This window comes from Myzus persicae, unplaced genomic scaffold (genome assembly GCF_001856785.1).
Source record: "Myzus persicae strain clone G006 unplaced genomic scaffold, MPER_G0061.0, whole genome shotgun sequence".
Taxonomy (NCBI): domain Eukaryota; kingdom Metazoa; phylum Arthropoda; class Insecta; order Hemiptera; family Aphididae; genus Myzus; species Myzus persicae.
The window spans coordinates 410741-438619 of NW_019104266.1; the positions used below are offsets into that span (position 1 = coordinate 410741).

Sequence of the window (27879 nt, forward strand, 5' to 3'; positions counted from 1 at the left end):
TTTCTTTTTCCCGCACTTTTCCGATGCAACGTTAGAGTGAAATAAAAATCACACCAACTACCAACTGAACACCTGACTTGCGGAAAGTGTTTTTACACAATAACCTATTATTATACAAGTATATTATAAACGAATATAGTTAAATATTGAGAACTGTAGAATTCCGAATTCGCGAACGATGGACCAATAATCTATACCTATTTAATAGTTGAACGCATCTTTACTGACTAAATGATTTACGTAGAGTCTTACATATAGCGTGGGGATGTACTAAGAAATGATTTTACAAAACTTTAATTTTAAAAAGGTTATCACACAAGGATTTTGAGATTTAAGTACGATGGTAATCGACAATTTTTGTCTATTTAAATGGTTGAGATTGATTAATAGAGTAGCACGCATTACATCTTCTTCACGCTTTTGGCCCCAGAGAAATTATATCCTAAAACAAAGCTTATTTATAAAATGATTCTTCTATACGTTTATTTTCTATGGATTCAAAAACTAATTGACGAAAATGTTTGGGATTATTTTTAGAGATATCAGGAAAATTTAGATGGTAGTTTGAAAATGTACCATAAGCTATAATATCTGAACTGAGGTAAACTAAAACCAAGATACACCGACGTTAACGTCTTATTTTATATTTTTTCATTTTTTTCCTGGGCGAAGTCAGGACAGATAGAATATATTAGAATATAGGCATAAGGTATATACATGGAAATTCTTTTAAAGCAGACAGTCATTTACCCCAAAACTTTTAACGTTTTTAAAAATATTTTTTTTACTTACTTAATTTGCAATCTTAAATAACTATGTTTTTTAAAAATAATAAAGTTTAGTAATTTTTACGTTTTTAATTCCCAAGCTGAACACTTTTCTGAGATTTTCAATTTATTAAAAATCGAATATTCAACGGACAGTTTATTAACTACTCTTTCGAAATCCAATTTGTGTAGATGTATAAAAATATTCAGAAAATTCTGCTTAAGAGCGTGAAATTAATTGAAATTAATTACGTATGCTGTCATTCAAAAATGTGAAACGCATTGAATGCGATTGCGAAAAAAATAGTAAAAAAATAGAACTTTCTTTCAACAGTGTCGTTTCGCAATGACTCCGGACTTACTGATTTCACACCGTTATTATATTCGAATACACATCACATCTTTATGAGATACGCCTTTTATACGTCATATGACGTACGTAAAGCCGTCGAAAAATATCTCTCCGCCTTACATACATATATTTATATATATATATATATGCTTTATTATTTTTCGAAACTCAACGCGATGCGACACGCACCATAGCCGTATCAGACGCCTTATATATATTTAGGAGCACGCCAAAGTCCACGGGTGCGAGTAATCCAATTTGTCGTCGGTGTTGCGCGTTGGTGTGTGGGCACATTATATATATATAATATTTTATTCCACGTCCACCACCGCCGAAAAAGTTCGACTTAATTCGATTATTCCGCGAGAACGTGTACACTCCATATACACTGTAATACACGTCTCGGTGACGCGACCGCCACCGCCTGCAGTGTCTTTGTCAAGATATGACTGGTTGTGCGTGTGCGTAAACGTAAAATACACATATAATATAATGTAATTCGTCATAGAAGCACGCGAGTGAGCTATGTACAGTGTTCTACGAATATATATATATATATATGACACCCATACACGTTTATAAGTACGTAATGTACCTATATACACGGAGCCGTGAGCTATGAAAAAGTTCGTCCTCTCTGCGTTGAATTTCGTTAAATGAAAGTTGGGTTTATTTTTTTAAGACACGCTCAACTATTATATTATTACGAATTGTACAAGACCATACAAAGCGTGCGCAGTATAATATACGCGCACATTCCGTGCACATGATGCTGTGAGAAGCGAAAAATAAGATCCGATGATTACCGCAAACGCAACATTATATTATCTGACATCGTCTACACGCCGGTCGAAGATATTTCTATGTCAAAATCAATGCCACGTCTTGTACATCTCCGTTTCAGCCTGATATCGGTGTGATTGAATCCGTAGACCTTTTTGATTTATTTTTTAATCATTTTACGTGAATAAAAAAAAATCCCAATTATAAATTAAATTGTGTCTCTTCTCCATAGTATTATAATATTTCAAAATATGATAATTTTAAGCAAACATTAATTATTTCCGATTAATAAATATAATAATTATTTGGGTCCTAAACAGGTACAATTAGTCTGAATAATATTCACATTGAACACAAAAGATAGAAAAAGCCAAAAAGGTTATTGTCCGGTCAGAATATAATCGCAATAATTTAAAAATAACCTTTTCGAATAATTACAATCCTTATGAATAGTAGGTATGTATGTATGTATTCAGATAGTCGTTTTACAAATTGTATTTTCTCTGTTATAAATATTTATTAAATTCCATTTGTACTCGTATAATGTTCAATAAATCAAACAGCAATCGCCATTATTTACATTAAGGTACGGTTTTTAATGATTGCATACAAGACAAAATTATTTTTATTTGGTTTTGTAAAATGTCTGCACATAACCTATTGTGTATAGTTTTTAGTTCATCAAGCGTGTATTTTACAATATTTACACGTATACACAAGGTGTACTTACGTCTTTATACATTGATCGGATAATATTAAATTGGATTCCTAGTGTTATTTTTTTTATAAAAACGCTCAGTATATAATATTTTAAAATAATATTAAGATATATCGATTGAGAAACGTGTGTTGGTGTGTCAAAATAAAAAAGTTTAGATCTCATCTTCTTGTTAAACTCTGCAGATAATATTATAAACATATTATTGTTTATAAAATAAGGATCATGGGATAATCATAAATGCAGTTTTGTCATGGTATTTCACGAAGTGTTTATCGTTCAATAATATTATGACGTAGTAAACAGAATATTCCTCCTTTAGGTAAGATATCGACGTGATGGTTATTACAAAAACATAGGCTTATACATGTTACATATAATAAACAACGATAAAATGTTTTTATTATTTTTACTCGAATAATTCGAGCATACTAATTTTGGAGTATCGATATATTAGGCAATGAAACATTTTAAGCTACCTATATAAATTGTTAGTATCGTATTTAGATGTGAGTAGAAAACGCTTTGATGGCTTTGATAAAAATATAATGTTCACAGTCATAAATATTGCATGGATAAATAAAAAATAAGGAAGTCAATCTTTCTTACAGGATTATTCTATTTTAGGATCCTAAAAGTATTTATTCGTTTATTACAGAGAGTAAAATTGAACGAATTTAGGCTTAGCCTAGCAAGATCCGCTGAAGTAGGTAAAATTAAAATATACTTATTATTAGTTATCACGTACCAACATAATAATAATGTGTACTGTACCAGTATCAGCAATTACTTTAAATATCCCACACCATTTGTATGATAACACCTTAATTGGGATTAAGAGTTAATAGTACTAAGAGTACAATGATCTTTTTGTGTAAGATGAAGTCGAAATAGTTGTTGAAATATTTTATTTTGATTACTTTACGGGTATTTTATTTAATGAGTTATTTTTAACGAAATTAAAATCATAATATTACATTTTTAATGCTTTAAAAAAATCAATGTCATTTTTCATTCTATTTTAATTTTAATTTATTAAATATGGAAATATGTATATTAAATATTGAAATTAAATACCTGTAAATAAAATAAAAATGTGTTTGATGGTTAATTTGCATGTTTTTAATAAATTTTACTATAAAAGTTAGAACAATGGAGTTTTAATTAAATTGTCCATATTATTAATATGTATTCTTTCATTTTATAATATATTTTAGTTATGCATTATATTATATTATATAGACAGATGACAGTTGAAACGCTTAATTAAAATATCAAATTTCAAATAATATGTCTGAATTATATCCATTTCCTTTCTGAGCCAACTGTAAGCGATTATTTTGTAACAGGCAACTTTTTGTCGTTTGATATTAGATTAAAAAGAAAAAAATATAATCAATCATTCAAGTAATTTCGTGCCCAATGCAATTCGGTTAAAATCGAATTCCGCTGAACATGTCAAATGCGGCTTTAGCGTTTCAATTTTTTTCCTCGTCAAAGTGGTCTAGCAGGTCTGGCTTTTTTTACCAGCTTTGATTCACTATTATAAACTCTTGTCCAAAGAAGTTCGTCACATTTTTGTGGTTACCCAACCCGGAACAATCCAACAACGATATTTACCTTCTACCAGGTTATTACGGATTTGAGCCATTTTAAAAGTTAAAAGGAATAGAGATAACAATTATAAAAATAAAATAAATACTTAAAAAATGTTAAGTTCCGTATACTTGTTTAATATGAAAATTATTTGTTTATTTGTAAATTTAAATTATTAAATACAATTTCATAAGGGATGATACGTTCAAGTATACAACTCGTTAAAATCCCAACTATACTTATTTGCACATATATAATATTATGTGGATTATGTAATATGTGTGATTCTCATGGCATGTTTTTTCGTATTAAGTATTTTTATGTAATATGTTTATATTATGGATAAAAATAAAAATGATTGGTTTAATTAGACATAGGAGTCACTAGATTCAACACTGGAATTTTTCGTTGTGAATTTTCCGACGTTAGATTATTGTGACATATCGAATTTTTAATTACTATGAAAATATTAAAAGTTTTTTGTATAACTTGAATCACCTACATTGATTTGATGCATAATTCATAGTTTTACCGAAATGTTTTTACGTTATTGAATAATAATTATTAATTTCTAACATTCTAGTAATACCTATACAGTATTTTTATTGTAATCCAAGTAATATGCGCTCAATTATGTTAGTGCTAGATTACGATATTAATTTTTTAATCATAGGGAAATAGGTACTAATCTAGACTTTAAAAATTTAAAATATGTTTACATTTCAAATTACATCGATAATTCATAAAATATGTATTCCTTTGTGATAAAAATTACCTTTTACAGTTTTACATTAATACACAACATTAATTTGACCGATAAACATTAGAATTTTATTTTAAATTGTTTACACATCAATAGAACCTAATCATAGGAATCATAACCATTATTAATTTAACTCTAGTTCGATTAATTTCCATGCACATAGTAGAATTGCAATGACCTTTTATGATAGTCTTACACTGTTAAATCACTATAACATTTAAATTTGAAATTGTAATGCATAAACGGCGGTTAGTGTGTCCAAGTGGAAACTATTCATGTATATTCAGCCTTGATGTTTGATGTATCGTTCAAAATTAAAAATAATTTCATCATTTTGGAAAGTAAGATATTACCTAAATGTATTCAAACAATGCGTTAGTGATTAAATTACTATTTTATGTTTAGTTATTATATTAAATATTGTGTTTGATTAATAATCATAATTATGAAAAATTATAATTTTAATTTATTATTAAATTAACAATACTTTGAACTTTTGAGATTGCATATTATTCATCTAAAATAAAATGAGAGTATTTTCTGACGTATTTTTTATTATAAGCTCCACAATTTCAAAAAACCTATGATGATGTATCATTAATTTCAAATGTATATAAGCACAAGCTTCTGTGAACCACATAACTGATACATATCTCTACTTTCTAATAATATTTCAATAATAATAAAATAAATTGTACTAACCTATTGTTGGAAATTAAAAACTCAGAAATAGTGGGAGTCTGAGAATTTGGTAATTCAGATCTCTACTTACTTTTTTCATCTCGACCACGAAAGTACCAAAGTACTGTACATCGCAATTATTAAAAATACTATGTAGCGTAATGATTACAAATTCGAAAACAGTGATAAATCCTCGCATTAAAAAAATACGCCAGCTAAAATTTTATTATTTCTTCAAAACTTTCCATTTTTTTTTTACTACTGAAAAAATCGAAAAATAGTTATCAGTATGTATTCCAAATAACACGATTTCCAATATTAATGGTTGAAATATTTCGACAAGCTTTTGAAGTACTGCAGAATCTGTTTGATAATCTATCCACGGAAATGGATGATAAATTGAAATTTGAATTTAAATTGTAAGTACAACATTATTTGAAGGAAAATACATTCCCTGCTTATCAAAGATTTAAATTATCATTGTAAAACCAATATATATTTCGGTAACGCAGAATAAATTAGTCAGGTAAACTAAAGTGCAATATTTGTCAAATAAATTTATTTCTCCTTACAAAAATTGTAATAGAAATTAAAATTTTAAATTGTTTATGAATTAAACTGAAAATAATAATTTTGTATGTATTTATACAGAATTTTAAAACAAATAAAAACAATTTGTGAAGACATGTATCCTGTAGGTATCAAATTTACAATATTCAATATTTATAAATATTAATTTTTATTGGATATCTTCTGAATATATCATGTTAAAAACTAACTACGTAATTACAATTATTGTTATTTTTTATTGAACATAATAAAGCCTATTTTAAAATAATCCAATATAATTTCTAAAAAACTAAAATGTAACTAAAATATATTATTATGGTCTAATTAACAATAAGATAATTTTTGTAACAATAAATATCATTATTTTTATGCACGCTTCTCTACAAATCTAGAATACATTAAAAAAAGATGTTTATTGTATTTTTGTATTACTTCTTTTGATGTCAGCTGGTTCATAATAATTTACGAATGCAAATAGTGTACCAAATATTATAAAACATATTTTAAATTGGCAGAAGTATAGAACTAATTTGAATTGAGATATAAAAATAAATAACTCTCACTCCTTAGTGTGGATATAGTTGACGATGATTATGATTCTTCTTACAGATAAATATAAATACAAATACCAATTGATTTACAATTTTAATATTTCCAGTCGTGAAATGACGATTGCTTTATATTTCAAAATTATTTCACTGTGTAACGTAATTATATTTAAATTAACACATAAGTGTTCAGAATTATTATCTTATTAAGTAATGCACAGTAATATTATTAAGATTCTGGGAATGTAGTAAGTAAAGTTTTCATATATAATACACTGTCATCTCCGAAATAATAATATGTTTCTACTTCATTGCTTGCTGTCACGATATGAAACCTTTATACTAACCTCCATAATTTTATTGCACTCGTAATTAGAGTAGGTAATTTATTACCTACAGTGATGGTTTCTGACAATAATTAACACTAACAACTATAAGTGTAAGTTGGAGTGTAAAATACTTAACCTTTATGCAAAACAATAATTAAGGCCCCTCAGAATGAAATTGAATAGTATAGTTTCAAACGATTTTTAAAATAAAGTATAATTTATATTATTGTTATTTGTAGCTCAAATGATACACTTTGATCACCAAAGTTGGATACATTAATTATATAATAAGTTAGGATTTAGTAATATAAAAATGATTTATTTAAAAATACCTACATCATATTATGTATAGACGTATAGTATACAATAATAATATGATTTTCCTATAAATGGGAGGTACGTATAAGGTAAGTACCAATTATGTATGATCAATGATCATATCAATTAAAATTATTATTTAAATTTATCAGTAAAATACGCAGTTTAAATTAATGTTTACAATTGTTTATTTATATTATTGATTTAAAACAATTTTCAGAATTTTTTATTAAATAATTTATGAATATTATTGTAAGAGTAAAATTAGCTGGAAATTACAATTTATATGGTTGTTAGGGACAGCAGTAATCACTACATTTGAAATTAACAGTATCGTTTATTTACTCTAAAAAATGTAATATCATAAAGTATACATTAATCCGGTCTTAATGTGAATAGAAATGTTTTCATCGTAGTACAATATGGTCATGAATAATAATTATACAAGTATGGAATCTTAAAATATGATATTTATGTAATATAATATGATGTATAGTCGAGTGTATAAGGCCTGGTAGTGTAAACACAAAGTATTGTATTATATTTCGTAAAAATTGTTTAGGCAATTTCTCATTCGTAAAAAGCTCGTGTACAAGAGATTTTTGTAAACAGAAATAAATGTCGGAATGAAAGAAAATTGTTGTCCTTGTGCAAACGCTGAAGTGCAGTGAGGTAAAGTAAAATATTTAAAACACATTTTTTTAAATGTGTTTAACACAGCGATGAATGCAATGATGAACATTTTAAGTTAACAGAAGTGTATTGAATCTACTAAATTAATATTTAAGACGGTTTTAACGAAGCTACTGAGTAGGTATCATATAAGAGTAAATAGTAAATAATAAAAAAAACATCCAAATCAATTATTTGATAAAAACTAACATTGACATCTTTATATACAAATGCATTAGCGTTTCGAACTCATGATTTCAATTATTTTTACCTTCAATAATATAATATTTAACGGGTACCCATCTCCGGTAAAATAAGTTGTGACAAACTTGTTAATACCTTTTCAAAAAAACTAAAAAGTAGACAGTGTTAATATGTTATCTTTAATAAGCAAATATTGTTTGTTATTTGTCAATGTGAAACTACGAGTTGGACTCAAATATTTGATATAAATTAGTTGGTCGTAATAGTATTGTAGACTTAATGCAGGTTGAACTAGAGGCTTTGGATAAAATTAAATATTGGATGAAAATGGGTGTTGTACTTAAATTAATTGGACAAAATGCATTAGTCATAATGCGGTTCGGGTGAAAGTTTTTGGATTAAACTTTATATGAACCCACGTCATTGGACCTAATGTTCTGGAACCAAAGAAAAAATAACTCGTTTATGATATCTATTTAAGTAAAATTATGTTAGTTTTAACTTTTTAAATTGATAGATCATACAAAATATATTACCATAGAAATTAGTTTAAAAATACAAAATTTGCATGTGAAATATTATACAGTATAGTATATAAAAGTGTATTGTTGGAAGATCGTACGATTGTTTATGTTGGGTACAAAGAAATGGCTTTGGAAAGTGTACGAACAAAATGAAATACCCAGTAGGTCTTCTACTAGCAGCTACAGCAGATCAAAGGCTGTAAGGATGTGTCAGCATTTAACACTCGGTAACCATGTATAATGTATTAAAATGAAAAGTAAATGTATGCCACTTTTACGGTTCATATTCGGTAAAAAAATATGTATTACAGCGTAATAAATTACAATTATAGTTAAAAAAAAGTAATTAAAATAAACCTCTACACGAATTTATTCTTCCTTACACCTACTAAATAAACATTTATTTTTGTTTAATATGTGCTTATAGAATATCATACTGGTATAATTAAAACGTCATTTTTAATTTAGTACCTACTAACTCAGTCTAATTGAGCCTATACTATGTAGGTAATATATAATACTATTATTAGTAAGTTCAATATATTATTTATTTAAAGGTTTTTGGGGGCATAATTGAATTATTTTTTTGAATTTGTAAGGGTATATAAAATTACGGACTCTAGTTACTATAACATTAAATATATTTCATAAGTTGTAATAAATTATGTTTATTAACCAATTTGATGTGTTAATTTAAATGGATTTATACAGTTTTATTGTTTTGCTTTTTTTTAACACGGAATGCCATATCAAATATTGTGCATATTATACATTCTAAGTCTTTTGCTACAATCATTATTGAAAATGAAAAAAAAACTCACACACATTGATACGTCCAGCAGTATACAGGAAATGAGTAGGTTGTGTTATTCTGCATCCCAAAAATATATTTCATGAGGTTAGCAATCTGGTGTATTTTTATATGAGCCATCATATTACAGTAAATGTGAGGTACATAAATCAGTTATTAATTTCCTGTGTAGGTATTTCATTTTTAAGTTCAATAATATTCTCACGCAATAATATGTATAGGTATTAGCTCTGTATGACCTAAGAAATCAAATATATGGTGGTGACTACAGACAGATCAAGTCAACACAATTCAAAACGCATTGCCAATTAGGATTTTTTATTTTATTTTCAAAACATTAATTTAACGCAAAAATTAGTGGATTTGAAAAAGACAAACTTGTATCTAAATTCAAATTCTAATTTTTTATGTAAAAAATGTAAATATCTGTGCACGACCGTTTTAAATAATATAAATTTAACCTCATCTACTCCCTAATCGTTCTATTATTTATAGATAATTTTGATAATTTAATCATATCTTATTCTATCAGCGGTATATGTTGTTTTTCCGTTGTTTTATTGTAAATTTTAAATCATTCTCCTATCTAATTGCTGTGCTTTATATATTCTAATTGTACTAAATTGTAATGGTTGAACTGTAAGAGTTTATACTGAAAGTATTAATAAAAAAAAATCTGTGCAACCTAACCTAACCTAACCTAACATGTGAAAATAATATCTACATTATTAATTGATTATTATTTACTTTATTTCAGTGTGTATACTTAACATAATATAATGAGTTTTCGAGCTTGTACACTCTCAGAGAGTAACAATTATTACATTTTAAACTGAAACTGTAGTATGTATAGTATAAAAGTAGACAAGAAAATTTACTTGAAATTGATAAAAAAAGATGATGATTCACTGAATTAAGTTTAATTCATTTTAGATGTAGTTCATGTAATTAGTTAAATATGCAGTTAAAAACTTCAAACGTTTGTACGTGTTTTTAATACTATTAAGGTGCCTACTATCATAAAAAAAAAATATTTTTTTAATGTAATTCAAAAGGTTTTCATAGTTATGGGCTTAGTCCTGTCCTATATTATTATACTAATAATATGATTGTGACAATAAAAACCGATGAGAAGCAATGTGATATTGTACGAAGTTAATCTTGAACCGACACAAAATAAAAACTGTGGATTGAAGTAAACGAAAATAATTCAAAGTAACATAATCTCGCTACATACCCTTAGTTGGCAGGGAAGCCTATCTGATTAAACTTTGATAACAAATTGGCTACAATTCAAACAAAAGCCAATTAGGTATTTGCATACGATTATTATTATAAGATAAAAAGCTTACACGGGCCTATCGCCGATATGAATACAAGAGAGCTGAATAATAATATTATGTACTCGTATAATATTATTATGATGATATAATAGGCACCTACTGAAATATGACCTTTACCGAATTTATCAATACCAAATCCACTATGGTCAACGGATCAATAATAATCAAGTCAATAATTTTGGTTCTTTGACATTTAAATGTAAGACCAAATCAAATATTCGGACATGCGACCATTACGAGCTTTTGAATCAATAATTCTAAGTCACGTTACTGATATTTCACAACTCTGGGACCGAATCGAGTGTGTATAGTGTTATACTATACAAACATTATTCACCGTACAATGACTAGCATCCCGACTGGAAAACGAATTTCGGTGAAAGGTTTTACGCCAAATTAAACACACACAAAAATCATCATACACATCTCACACGCCATTCAAAATCATTCCGGCCAACCATTTAAGATAACTCAAAGGAAACCACCAAACGACATAGTTACTGAACAGATAAATAATAATAAATTAATTATCGCCGTAATAAATACAAATAGTATTACCTATGGTGTATAATTTATTATCTGAACGGCCCGGCATTGATATTGACATTCGTGACACGAGTCACTATTATTATGTATGTATAATATGTTCCCACGTTTTATTTGGATATTATTATTGTATAAGTTTTTAAAAAATATATCCAAACAACAAAGAATAAATAATTGATATGCATATGAAAATCTGTCAAGTGATTGGTATGTTTTAATTAAAAATGTTTTTAAGATAACAAAAGAAGTCCTCGGTATTCGTGGATACCTATGTTGCAATAATATATATTTTATGCTATCAAATTTTTCAAATTTAAATAAATCAGAAAAAAATATTTATCTAAAATATACTTCCACTTTGTTGAGAAACAGGTAATTTTTACGAAAACCATTGAATATAGATCTCTATACTTTTAAGACAATGAAATATTTAAACGCAAAGCTCTATATAACAATAAAAGGTTAATTTATTATGTACATAGTCGATACTCACAACAATAATGCTATGTTGCTATGAACTGTATACTGTAGAGAACAAATTTAAATGCCGCACAATTCGAACATTTGTTCAAATATTGTAATATCCGTTTCTGGAATTTAATAAACCGTTTTATTTAATCTCATGATTAAGAATTATATTAAATTTCAAATACGTTTTATAAATGTTATTTTCTCTAAAAGTAAAAATAAATAGAAAATTACAGTGTATTACTAATTATTTTTCAATATAATACGTTGTAAGAAAAGCATTACAGTTAAATGCATTACCTGCAGGATTTAAACTTTTAAGACTATGTAAAAATTAATTAATTCCGTACAAACATTTCTCGATTTTACGGAAAGAGAATAGTTTGTAATGGTCTTGGGCATACAAACCGCCACCGTGAAAGCGTATAACCCGAAATGGCATGTTGTGTATTTTTCAACACGTGTCGAATATACGTCGGTGGGTGCTTAATTGCAAATGTGTATTTAATTTATTGAAAGGGAATATTTTAAAACGTTTTTTAACCGAATTGATTAGGTAGGTACCTCTAGTACATCGATATATTTTTTAGCCTAATGCATAGGTATAAGCCTCGGAGAAAAAATTATCATAAACCAAATTACACCGTAAAATTGGTAACAACTAAATTATAATTATTATTGTGTGCACCGCGGCTGCTTTTATATTAAAATATAATACTTTTTACTGGGAGCTGTTTGTACCTAGTTAAAAACGCTCCGCAATAATAATTCGTTTATTTTTACGTTTATGTGTGTAACAATATTAAATAAACTTATTTAAAACGATAGAAAATAATCGTTTGAAGACTTTACGGTGTGCGCAAGTGTGTAGAAATATGAGCCTATAGTTGTGATCGTGGGAGAGAGACAACGGTCTGAGAGAGGAAATATCACGGAAGTGTGGCGACCGCCGAGAGCGAATATTTCCCCTCACCGGCACCCCGAGACAACGCGTCGCCTTGACTTGTCTTGATGAGCTGAACATATAATACTATTATGTATTGTAATACATTGATAGAGTAGGTAGGCAAGTAGTCAATTATTACCATAGGTATGGTGTAATACCGTATGCACTGCACTGTAAATGTAAATTATAATTTTAATTACGTATATATTTCCGACGGTTTGATCCGAGAAAAGCTAATGTCTGTAAATGGTAAGTTATACAAAAGGCATAAACTATTAGGTACCTATACGTCTATATAGGTAAGTGCAATAAATGTATGCGGAACGACTTCATAATATTATATCACCGAGGTCGATCTACCGATTTACAGCTTGAAAACTATCCAACAATCCTCCAAAAATAGCAAAAATGCACCAAACATATGTATGATTTAACAATGCACGAGTTAACGAAAATATTAACCTAGCGAAATAAACGTGATTACCATGTAACACCAACTGGACCACTTGGTTGTTCTCGGTTTGAGTCCCGGATGTAGAATACATACGTTAATTCTGGGACGTTAATCGCACATAGATAGATAAAGACGTTATCGAAATCATAAATAGTACGATCGGCAAATGGTAAAAGGTAAAAACAAAATTGTTGAGCTAATATTATAAAATATCAATTACCTATGTTTAATCTAAAAATTGGTTTTCATGTATGAGTAATGAATATGCACTAATCATTAACATAATTACCTAAGAATTATAAAAAAAATTATATACAAATTCTTTAAGAACTTCAAAACTGTCGAAAATACAAAATAAAAGTTTAAGTTTTCATTTCACAGATGTTTGAAACGGGTTTGTCCTCGAAAAGCAATGCCTGGGACTTCCCTAAAATCAAAGCATTTTGTTTTCTAATCCAGATCTTAATTATAATATATTTCTGACAATGTGATGAGAAAATCTTCTCTCGGTAATTGGTTAAGTATGCAATACAAAGCATTTACTACAATATACGTGCAATAAATGCGTGTACAAAGACATCATAATATTGTTGCACCGCGGTTGGTCTGCTGCAGTTGATGGTGCTGCGCAATAAGCCTCGAGGGTAATAATATAATTGGCCATCGCCCAAATCGACAACTAAATAAATAATAGACATTTTATAGTATATATGACGTATAATGTAGTTAACGATGTAATATTATGATTATAATATAATATTATCATGCGATATTATGACCATGACGTGTTTAATAAAAAAAACACTACCTACTACATTACCTACCTACTACATTGACTAACAAAATCAATGGTATTAACGTTCAATAACTATTCGTTTCCGATGCTCAATCCCGTTTTTTCTTTAATAATGAATTTATTAAAATTTCGATTTTTGGCATTTTTGAGTGCCTATAGGAACACATTTTCAATTTGGTACTTTACCATTTACTATTTCTTAAATATTATTCCAGTCTTTTTATTTTGACTTTTTACTGTACAATATTAAGCAGTTGATTTAAAAAAAAATTAAATACAAATTTGAATGAGTAGTTTCTGAGTCATTCAAATGTGAACGCCAAGGTTTTTAATACTTGAAATTAATGGTTTTTCAAAAATAAAAAATTAGTGTACTATTGGATTTACAGTATTTATTATACTTTAAGACGATTTTCAGAGATTATAGAATGTTGATGATTAATTAATAAATCATTAAAATGTTCAAATCATCATAAAATCTGCATAACCATACAATTAATCGGTTTATTATATCCACCGTGTTCAAAAAAATAAAAACCTGTATTATCTAGATAACTCGAGAGCTAGAAATATATCTATTATTTTACTTCAGTGAAAAAAAAAACTTAGTAATATTGTGCATTCATATTTTATAAAAGGGTTCCACTTCTGCACTGCAAGTTAAAAAATCGAAACGAATATCTGTTGTCGGTATAATTTACCAATGGACAGATAAACAATATTATGTTATATACATATATTATAAGTTGTTACATTATTTCCCACGGCCCCAGTATAAATACATACATTATTCCACACTTAATGACTATATTATGACGTTATTATGAAATAAAAAAATAAATGAATAAAATCATGCACTCCGTGGTTTGGCATCACCCAAATGCCTGCTTGTACTAATACTGTATATACACCAGAATCACTTCTTTTATCATGCTGAAACGATATTCCTTAACCTAATATTAAATTAACTTAATATTTTTTTCTATGTTTAAAATAAAGTTTAGTTTGACTTCGCTGAATTGCAGGTGGTATCGCCAGCCAATGTCACACATTCAAACGGAGGGCCTATATTAATCTTCTAACCGTGGATATCACGAAGCTTAAAAAATAATTACTCTTTACAATTTTCTCTATTTAGTTATATTTAATTTAGACAAGTACAAATATTACTATATGAAAATTATGGGAAAATAATAAATGATTTACAAAATAATGGTAGGTTTCTCTTTATCGACTTCGTGGTCTTGGTGCGACGAATGTCTTGCACCACGGTTTCTACTACTCTCTGCGGATTTTCTTAATTCTACAAAATGTGATGTCAAATATTACATTTTACACTGCGTACGATATTCCCACACCCACCGAATATCGATTGTACCTGCAGAATCCTTGCCACGATTCGATAGTCGTCAATCTGATGCACCCACTTCCCTCTCGAGAACAATAATTTTGATTTGCACCCGCGGAATGAACACGTATATTTCACACCGGTTACGGATTCGTGTAGGCAAGGGAATAATTCCATCTTATCATGGTGTATGTGAATAGAAATTTACTGTGAAGTGCAACACTAAAATATAATATTTGGATAACGGTTTTTACCATTTTGGCACCATTGATCACATTATACTAGAATAACATTCACCTAATATTATATGATGCTTAATATGGAGTTGCACATTAATCAACATTAGATTTTCACACTTGAGTAAATTCCAGCAGTGAGCTTATATAGTGTTGTGAAACAATATATATAATGATAACCATCCTTGCCATACTTCGGTCGCATATAAAATAATATTAAAATATTTTCGAGTAGGAGGTAGATATGCAATTTACTCGGCGATGCAGGATGTTCATACGATATAATTGTTTGTTTTAAATGTTATAATAATAATATAATTAATAGGGTATTCAATTGTATATTTGTATAAACAATATTATATTATTTTAGTGATTTATGAACAACGCGGCCATCAGTTCGATCAGCATCGATCATTTAATGGCAAACGGCAGTTTTTTTTAAAGGCAAATTTGTACTTTAATTTATAAAAGGGTAAAATAATGTTTCATTCGCACGAAAAGCCAATGTTTACGAATATTATTATATTGTTGTCTTTAAATTCCTATAACGATATTATTATTATAGGTCATCGTGGTACCTATATTTAAGAAATAAAATTATCACGTGATCAGGATAATGACGTATCTATAATAGTTTCGTTTGAACTAGGCCAATATATAACTACCTACGTATTTTACAAATTTTCCTTCTTCTAAAACATACATGTTATTATTTTATCATGACGTGTTAAATATCGTAAATAATATAGTCAAGGTGGTAAAACTAAAATATTATCGATTCGTTTTATAACAGCTGAATATAACTAGATAAGTTTCACCTATTACCTATACTATTTTACCTATTATTTTCTATCTTATACCTATATTATTAACTACTATTACTATGCTTCCTATGAAAATCGTTTCATAAGTATGAATACCAAACTATAACTTAAAAGTCGGATAAATTGTCCAAGAAATACATGTTTTTTGAATTATTGAAATTATATACATCAGTCTTGGATTGAAAGTTAGAGTTTAAAACCGATTGTATTTGTTTTTTACACCACAGACGATTTATACGTTCGCGTAAATTTGCATTAAATTTGTAGTCTAAACCGAAGAGTTGCTTAAACATAATTAATAATCTGTAGCTGACATAATCTTTTACTGTTTCTATAACACAGTAAAAATCAAAGAGTACTATACATTTTCAGGAAAAGAAGAAACGACGGCTTCTTATAAAATATGTGTACAAATGTCGAAAGTCAAAAGAAGTTAATCCATCAAATTGTATTAAATTAAAATTAAAAATAAAACATAACATTATCGTATAATACATTTTAATAACCCTTATTCTGAATGTATTTTAATAAATAAAATGCACATTTTGAATTTTTTGTCAGCTAATAAACATAATATATTTAAAACAAACTATACATCAACTTTAATTTTTCATTTTAACGTTTAAAAAAACATGTTCCACTAATAAAACCCTATACTATAAAAACAATTGGACCCTTCGTATATTTTCGTAATCAATCATTGTTTTGAACATTTAATCAAAATAAAATCCAATCCATTGAAATGTTACAAGAAAAAAGTATGTACTCGTAAAAAATTAAAATAATACAAGACTATACATTATATGTAAATATTATGTGTCTTCCAATATTCAATAATAGTTAATCGTCATTAGCTAAATAGATTGACTAAAACAATAATTTTAAAATTGATAATCAGAATTTATATATAATTATTATTAACCAATATTATTTTATATTTTGATAACAGTTCACTAAAAATTAATTACCTACGATAAATCAAAATGTCTTCAATTTAAAATAAAAAAGGGATATACAATGATATCAAATCATTGTATACGAAAAACGATTCTGAACGGAGACGGTATGTCAGTTAAGGATATTTTACACTGGTATTACTCATTATGAATATGGTAGACGGTAAATTGAATTAATATTATTCTTAAATCATCAATGATGCTGGAAAAATATTAAATATATGTATGTAAAATTGGGCTGTTTTGGAACCGAATTACAACAAAATTATAAACGTTATTCTTTGTAATATGCAATTTTGTCCAAATTTGAACTTAAAACGTCTATAAAAATAACCATATTCATATATTTTTAGATTTCTAAGTTACAGGAAAAACTGCTTAAGTGGAACATTGCTTTAAATTTTCAATCCTTAGCTATGAACATTGAAAATGTTATACATTTTTAACTAAAACATCATTTTCAATTTGATAAATATTATCAAAATTTGAACTTTAAATGTTTATAAAAATTATTATTATTATATTTTTCAACTTCTATTGTAACAATATATCAAGAGTCTTGTATTAAATTATCAAGCTTTTAGACCCAACTAATAAAATTTTATTGACATTTATAGAAAAAAAAATTAAAATTGAAAATGTCCATCAACAGCTTAAAACGAGTCAAAATAAGGTGAGAAATCTAGAAATCGAGTGAACATCCAATGTTGTAAAAATTTCAACTTCAAACGTTCATAAAAATTTAATTTGACTTACGATAGACATTATTTTTTGATAAAGGTAGACAAACTTGAAAGAAATCTTGTATTAAATTTCTATATCTTAGTTATAAATAGACAATTTTTTATAAATTTCTAACTAAATATTATTTGCTATTTTTCGCGATTTTTGTGGATTTACACTCAATTTTTTTTTAAATATCCATCAACAATAACTTATAAAGAACTTTGTATTACATTTTCAAGCTTTTCGACGAAGCGAAAATATTTTTATCGACTTCGGCTTAAAAAAAACAAATAATAATCGAACATTTCATGTGCCAGAAATAGTTCAATACAAATCAAAATATTTTGAAAATAGTATGGTGTATACTAAATGCTTACGCAAATATGCAGTGAAAATTTCATGTATCTAGGGTCTTTTGCTAGAGCTACATTAGAAACCAAAATCGATTTTTTTCAAAAAATGGTTTTGCTTACAAATTCCAGTTTTTCCTTAATTTTTTGTTTCTTTTTCCTGTTGATTTTGAAATCAATTGAGAATTTTAAATTTTGACATCCCGAATGTACCAACTGGATTCAGTTTCCTAGCAGAAAATATGATGTTGAAGAAAATCGAAGCACTTTTACTGCAAGAAACTGTGACGACTGACGACAAACACAAAAAAAATATATATATACGAAAATACACATCATTGTAAAATCAATACATTCATCACTCAGCTCAGAATCTAAAAATTTGGAAATCACAAAATTTATTTTACATAATGAATCTTGTAATCCTTATAAAAAAAACTGAGTAGGCGATTGCCCGTATATTTATGACAAAATTGCAATTAAATATAAATATTTACTAAAGGTCTATACATATTATGATTGTCGCAAATAGAATATACATATAATATACGACAGCTTAAAAATTAACATAAGCCACGTTTTATGTATTTAAGTATTTAAAAAATATTTTGAGTAATAATAACCTAAATAAATTGTTTAATAATATAACTACGGTATAGTGCAATCTATAATTACATACGGAAATGGCCTTTGGGGCCCTGCTTATGAAACTCATACCAATACATTTGAGGCCCCCTTAACTCTTAAATTACATATCTATTCAACAAACTAAGCCAAATCAACACTTAAATGAATTAAAATATTTAATAATTCTTCGCATCATTTATTATATGTTTGTAGGTACCTTATTATATAAGCATACATATTATAACATAATATTACCAAATCATTCTCATTGTACCCATTTAAGCACAATATAAATTTAACTATTCCTAAATTGCTACACAATCGGGACCGGATTATGTATTTGGAAATTTCTGAGTTAAATTTTTAACTTAACCCTTATAAATTGTATTATTCTAACTATTCAAAAAAATTATTCCCACCATTATATATAATATTATGTAGAGTAGGACTAGTTTTTTAAAGTACACTAAACATTATAACGTAATATCTTATTATTGTAAAAACACTTTATTATTTTTTTACTATACGTTTTTCTCCTTTTATTTTATTTATCTATATTCGTTAACATTTACTTCACCAATATTATTATATCTTATTTTTAATTCATAACATTTTTATTGTTTGGTGATTCATTACTATTAAATATCTATTTCTTCTCACATATGTACAACTCACTATTTTTTTCAATTTAATACTATACTATAAACTATCACACACACACAGCCAGTGGCTTGGAACTGACCAATTTCTGTTATTTTAATTTTATCACAATGTATTGCAAAATTATTAATTGAAAAATAAATGAATATTATTATTAATAATTAAAAATAAATTTCGGAAACTTGATGATTGTCTGACAATATTTTTTTTGTAATAGTAGGCAGGTACTAAGAACACTTAAATAATAATATTTTAGTTGGTTAAATTGGTCACATATGTGTAACTTATACATTAATAATGATATATAATAAACTCGGATTTTTTTTTTAGTGAAATGGCCTAGGTGTATATATATAAAAGAAAACTATAATTTCTACTTTACTATTAAAATATTTACTTGATGTAACAGACATTTTAGGACGCGTAGAAGGAGAAGAACGCAATCATATTATAGTCAACAAAGCGTTGGTTAAGAACTTACTATGCCGTTAGTTCAACCTCCCTCGGGACTTTGTACAGTGAACTTGACAATGTCACTATATAACGTACTCTACGGTAATCGAAAGGTCTTGACCAATAATTCAAATAATTGAATGCTACAAGCGAGTTGAATAAAGGGTTAAATGTATTTTATAGTAACTTACAGCGTAACTATAGGGCAAAAGGCAATTCTAGTGGCTTTAATACATTTAACATATTTTATAAGTGCATAATCGAAGATAACTTGACAATATACGAAATTGAAATGTTCGTAGGTACTTAGTTTGTTGTTTGAGACTTTAGAATATAATCAATTAACAATTTCATAAATGTATTGGGTTTCAAATTTATTTATGTATCAAATGTGATTTTATTTTATAATAATAATACTATACATAAATATAATGTTATAAATCAAATAATACAAATATTGTTCTATTACACACTATTAAAACAACAAATTGCGTAACAGCTAATTGTATTAGTAATAATAATAATTGTATTTTATTATTATTTTTAAAGTATTCTACTTATATTTCATACCAACGTTTGGTACATACAATGATTGCTTATCTATAAAATAAATATATGAATATGTTGTAATCAACATTAAACAATATCTACAATAGTTATATTCCGAATAAAAAAACATTAAAATCCAAAATGAATAAAAACTGTTTAAATTAGAATATAACATTCAGTATAATTAATTTTAAATTTAAAAAGCGATTTACACACTATGTTAAGTACAGATGGCTTTTTGCTTTTAAAAAATAAAACACTCGTAAATATAAAATGTAATTGTTTGAAAAATACCATCAAAACAACTTGTGCGTTAGGTTCATTGCTGTACACACACACTTAAATAGCAAATATATTTTATATTGTATTTTTAGAGGTAAATACAGGAATTGCCTAGTGAATGACAATTAAAATAAAGGTATGTGTCTGATTTATAGAAATCGGGCTAGCTACTGCACCTACTCGGACTATATAACTAGTAACTACCTATGTATTACAATTAACAACTGTGACAATGACTGGTGAAAATAACTGCGGTCGGGGACAAGTCAAGCACCTATATGTTCTGGTCGTTTAAATTTGAAATTCGTCACTTAAATATCTTTGAACACTCTTATTGTTAGCATCACAGTATATTATGTCAACATTGAAAACGATAAAAAATATTCTCACATATTTTATTGAATCAAAATTGTCAATTATTATTTATCACTTATTTATTATACTATACATACTTTCATAAATATTTAAATGTTGTTATTTTAAAAAGGTATTCAAATGTGGTTTGCCTTACCTACATGGCTGCGTACTTAATAAACGATTTTGGTTTTCTGCGAAGCCGATCGAATCTTTGTCTGAAAAGTGTATATTCGATTTGTATCTGAAATTATTAAACTAAATATTAATACACGCAAATTTCGATTTAATAGGTGCAGGTACATAGGTATATGTAAGCCAGTAGATAAATTATTATAGGTACACAATATTTTCCTAAAACATATATATTGTATTGAAAAAACAATCAGACAATGGTACTCTAATTAATACTTGGATATTCTAAGTATTCTAAAAAAAGAATAATAAAAAGCAATAGGTCACACCATTAATGATTGAAAGTATGCTGTATGAAATTTATTCAACTGTTAATGTTTAACTTTTTTAGCATAATCATGTTTTGTAGTCGTGTTTTCAAAGTTTCGGTGATTCTTTAATACCGTTGGAAATTATTAGATGTAGTTTAAATTTGAGACAATTTAAAATATATTTTTATCGTTAAACTATACCTAGTTTTCAATAATATTTAAAATAAAATCAAAAATCAAATACATAGTTACCCAAATTAAACCAATCAATTAAAAAATAAACTTCATAGTATACCAGAGATCAGATGACGGGAATTTTGGTGATTTCCCGCTCTCCTATCAGTGCGGGTGTGAGGTTTATTCTGATATTTAATTGTATAGTAAAAATATGATTAAGTATTCATCACAATCGAAAACCAATTATTCTGATTAAAGCTTTGTTTACACCGTTTTTAGAACGTTGTAAAGATCTTAAGTGCTTATGCATGTTAGGTATATACATAAAAATATTTATACATATATTTAAATGCATTTTTATTATGTAGTTAAATGACAATACAAAATTTAATAACCAAAGCAGTATTTGTTTTAAATAAAATGAATTATTTTATAAATAAAAGCTTTTTCGTCTGAGAACAAAATGTCACGAATTTCAGTCATTGTAAATTCTCGAAACAGGATTTGGGCATTTAAACTCCAGTACAATTCGTTTTTTATTCTCATTTTATTACGCGATACTTTGTTATTAAAATATTGTACTCAACTTTCATTTCTGTAACGTTTAATATTTATTTCATAAAAACATAAATGGAAAATTGGGTAATATCAAATCAGTAAAGTGCTTATAGATGTAAGGCATTGTTACGCTTTTCTTTTATTTAAACTTTGTTAATAATGATTAACGAAGTCAGAACGGCTTTGTATGAAAATAAATATTATACAATTACAATCACAGAGGCAGGTACTGTAATATTGCATCAATTATCAAAATAATGTTAAATATTTAAATCAACCCAATTTAAAAATGAAATGTCTTAAAACATGACTACCACAATCGTTATTAAATTAATATAAATTATTAATTGTGTAAGATCGATGTCAAAATCTATTCTTATTTGTCGTCTTTGAGCTAAAACATTTTATAACATTATGTTAAAAAAACTCTAATAAATTAATATTGAAACTGTTTTGGTATTATGGTAGGTACACATATAATAAAGAAACATGGTGCACAACACTTGTCTCGTTGTATTCATCCCAGCGTACAGTATTGATATTGTATTAAAAGCAATCATAAATAATTGCATTCGAAAAAACATTACTAGTTGTTTCTGATATTACTTCTAAATTTCTCTACAGCTGTCGTTAGTTTTTTCCTAATGCTTAGAGAAACGATTGAGAGAATTACCTCTTCATAGATTAGAATCGATTTTTGGATTCCGATCTTTAAAAGTACTGTATGAAACTTTAAAAGCTCTACTAACCGTTAAAGTGTTCATGGAAAAAGTTAATACAAATAAAAACTATATTGTAAACGTATCACAAACTTAACTAACCATCAACAAAATGAAACGTTGATAATATTTAGTTAACCATTACAAGAAGATTGGATGTGGACAATACTTGTCTCAAATGTTCGCCTCTAGGCTTTAACGAGTGCTTTATAATTATACTGTAAACATGGAAATATGATATGCTGAACTATGACTACCTTTGAAAAACATATCTGGATGATAAAGTGAGTTTATTTAATAGAAAGTATAATATATAAGATTCTTTTTTCAATACATTTTAATGAGTTAAATCAACATTTTGTCATATTGATGATTATATACCTAGCACATTCTATCAAATGAATGACATTCAATTATATTGAAATTATTTTCCACCTATATAATACACCAGATTTACATAATTTTATATACATGGTGTTATTGGTGTTTCACAGATCATTATCATCCCTATTTTTTCTTTTAGCCATGAATTTATTCAAATTCTGATTTTTAGAATTTCAAATATATACTCTAAGACAATTTTTCGAATTTTTGAATTTGTATATAACTACTTAAGGAGTCCGTATAGATCCTGTGCAACAAACTTCTAATTTTCAAATGAGAACTCCCTTTTTTACTGTAAATAATTAATTGGATAATTTTTTTGAAAACGCTGATGTTGCTAATTCCAAATTTAAATTAGTAGTTTCTTAGTTATTAAAATATTTGTACTAAGGATAATTTTCCTTAAAAATGGTTTTATAAAATTATAAAATAGAATAAAAACATGTTCTAAAAAGTGGAACATAATACAAATCAATGTGCATATAAATTGTACAGATATAATATCAAAATTATATTACTTGTGAAATAAATTATTGTATCTAATAATATATACGAGTATATAATCGTGATTCTTAATTCAACTGTATGCACATTGTTCTAATGATCGGCTACTGTAATGTGCCGTTAAGATTTTTTTCTGAGAATATTGATACTATTAATAGTTCATAATAATAACAATATGTATACTACGTCTTGATGTCTACGTTCAAATTTTACAAGAGTCGGGTAACTTTTTACAGCATTTACTTTGGGCATATATTGTGTATATTATATAGTTATTATTCTGTTTATTTATAGCATGAGCTATAAGCTTCTAAGTCCTAACACGCCAACGCATTAACAAGTTGTTTATTGAATTTGAGTGAAATATGTAGTAATCAAAAACTTAGGTAAGGAGTAAAAGTTTCGTGCTTTTTAATCGCAAAAGTATGAGCAGTTATCATCTTTAATTTATCTCTTTATATACTTTGGTGAATAAGGCAAGTTATCATAATGGTATCTTAGGTAATCCAAGATACTTAAAGGCAATTAATTACCGGTAATAACTATTGGATTACAAAATTATAACCACAAAAATAAAGTATAAACATGTAATATAACAAGAGATTTATGATAATTTCTTATATTTAAAAGTTTACACAATATGCTTCAATGAACTTTGGTCGGATCAAAATTCGAATAAAAGTCTCTAGTTCATACAGGAAAAATGAATTGTGAGGTGATTTAATTTTTGAAAACAATTTTTCTTTTTAATAGAAACAATATAAATAATTATCATAAATATAGAAACTTAATACTTATTTATTAATTAAAGAATTTTTCTCGAGATTTATTATGTTTGTGTTTCTTCATACATTATTTATTTATTGTTTAAGCTTTTATACAAGATGTATTTAAAGCAGAACATTATTTTAATATTATAAAAATATACTAAAAGAACAGACTTTTATGCAACTATACAAGTATCAAGACAATAAGTAAGCTGATAAGTAGTAAGAGACAGATTGCAATAAGTCTTATACCCAAGAATTTAAATAATATTAAAATTAATTAATGAACTATAAAAATTATAATTAATATCAGTGGAATTGAACAATGGTAGTATTATAATGGTTGATTGTTTTTCAATATTTTTTTTTTATAAAGCCTAGTCTGTATAGTCAAATGTTGTTTTTTGGGAACGTTTTTAACCAAGAGTTTTGGCTAAATGTTGCTAGGTGCTAGCGGACACTACGAAAAAAAATATCAATCTTATCTAAAAATGATCCGCACTTCTTAGAATAAAATATACAAACCAACGTTTGGGTTAGGTATAAAATGTTGTGACAGTTAGTTGATTATAATTAAAAAAAATAAATAGGATTCTATATACTATTTGCAACTTATAAAGTTATAAAATATAATACTCGTATAAGAACGAAAACGGTATCATTTTGCACGATCAATAATATTCAGAGAAATATTTATAATTTAAATATTTTGATTACATGACAACCTGATCAATATTGACCAATGAAAAATAAGACACTTAAAATAATAATAAATGAGCGTGTCTCCGCCTATTTTATTTCGTGTAATTTATTATTTCATATTTGGTTTTGTATTTGTATAGAATCCGTCCGCATCATATAATATGTATACGTTGTACGATCACACACACCACCAAACGTATACAAATGAGACCGTTTACCATCCTCCGTACATTTAGCCATATCACACCGTCGATTTAACATATTATACGCTCAGAACACTAATACAGAATGATTTTTTTTTATTACGAATTACCCATTTCCTAGTGGTAAATTTACGTGCTTTGTAACACATTGTTTGCACACTTTACTGCTAATTTAATACGTAAACGTTTATAAGTTTACCACTAATTGTAACTACTGTTTCGATTTTCAATTTGAATTTAATTTTAAAACGTACGCCATTGAAAGAAAAAAAATAATAAATAAATAAATATTACATTAACAATAATTATAGTGAAACTTAAAAAAAAATTTCGTGTTTTTAATTTTTAAAACTTGAATTTGTATAAGAAAATTGTTCTCAAAAACACATGGGTAACATGATAACGTATACTTTCACCGCGAGATAACGACTGTTTCGTGATTGATAAAGTACTCTGTACATTACTTTTTGGGAACTTACAATTTAAAATATATTATACTAGAATACATAATATCATTGTTATTTAGGATTATCAAAGCATTTATTACAATAACATATTAGACAGTTTAAACAAATGTATTAAATCTAGGGATTTGAAAATATCGCAAGAAGATAAATTATTACATAAAAACCTTTTAGTGAAATTAAAATTATATACCTACGCGTACGGCGTATATATTACATTATACCTACCTATATAATGATATATTGTCAATGTGTAGTACATCGAACACATATGTATAATGATATAGTTTTAATACGTATCAAATTTTCAAACGAATAACTGTTTCGACGGTTTCCGCGTAGATAACTACGTATACATTACGGCGACGATTTACGATGCGGTCCGGAGGAAACGGGCCGAGTCCGATGTAAATGATTTACATATTTTGTTTTCTAAACGATAGTTGAACGTGCTTCCGAAATGTTGCTTGGGAGATAAGGAGAAAAAAATTGTCTTCCCGGCGCAAGTTCGACAGCCTTTGGGTGTTGTATATACCACGGTCGTCGGGCCATTGGCTGTAAACCGCGGTTTTCCGGTGTAACTTCACGTCGAGTGAAACAAAACTGCCGACGATGTGCGTGCGCAATAATTCGGCAAATCCCTCCTGACGAGCCTCGAGGAGACAATATGTATAGACGCGCCCGACGTGGCTTCCTCAAAACACAATATCATATTATGATATAAATGGAGAAAGTTGTGCGCGTTGTAGTTCACAGGGACGGTTGAAACTAAACGTCGCATCAATAATAATTCTGATCAAAATAATAGTATATCCGTCTCTATTACAAAACTCGAGAGACCTCCGCGAGCGGACGCACGAGTTCGGGAATTCGCGTGAACACACACACGACCTGTGCCCGCGGGCGTGCGATGCCGCCTTCCCGCGTCCGCGGACCTACGCGGGATGATTTCGTACGCGTGTTTTAATTAAATTAATCTGGAAATGTTCGAAATGAAATACGTGAAACAATACCGCGAACGTTCTCACTGCTGCGATTTCCCGGGCCGTTTCATCTGCGTATCGGAGCACTATAATAGGCGTATATATTATAGGCGCGGCGGCGTTCAATATTTATTATATGGCCAAGGTATATCGGTGCGGCGGCGACGAATGAAAATATAAACCCGATGGCAAAGCGAGAATGATTTTGTTTTGAAAACAAAATGTTTTACAGTCGTAGACGTATAAATGGGTATAATGTTACATGAAATTATTTGCAGGCGGAACGCCGAGAATATAATAATCGTTGAAACGACGACTGCGTCGGACACACGCGCTGTGGTGTAGTTCAAACAGCTGCAAATGGTATGTGAGAACCGAGAAATCAGATTAGTTTTAAATAGTAATTGAAGATAAATAG

The 27879-nt window shown here is 27.6% G+C and overlaps 1 protein-coding gene across 2 annotated transcripts in view; it reads right to left on the minus strand.

The window, feature by feature from the left end:
• Positions 1-21833, minus strand: part of LOC111040665 (leucine-rich repeat-containing protein 4C-like) — a 117147-nt gene extending 95314 nt beyond the window's left edge. For both annotated transcript variants that reach the window (XM_022324655.1, XM_022324654.1), the window contains exon 1: positions 21712-21833. The gene's annotated coding sequence lies outside the window, so the exon portion shown is untranslated. The remainder of the gene's footprint in view (positions 1-21711) is intronic.
• Positions 21834-27879: the final 6046 nt, after the last annotated feature.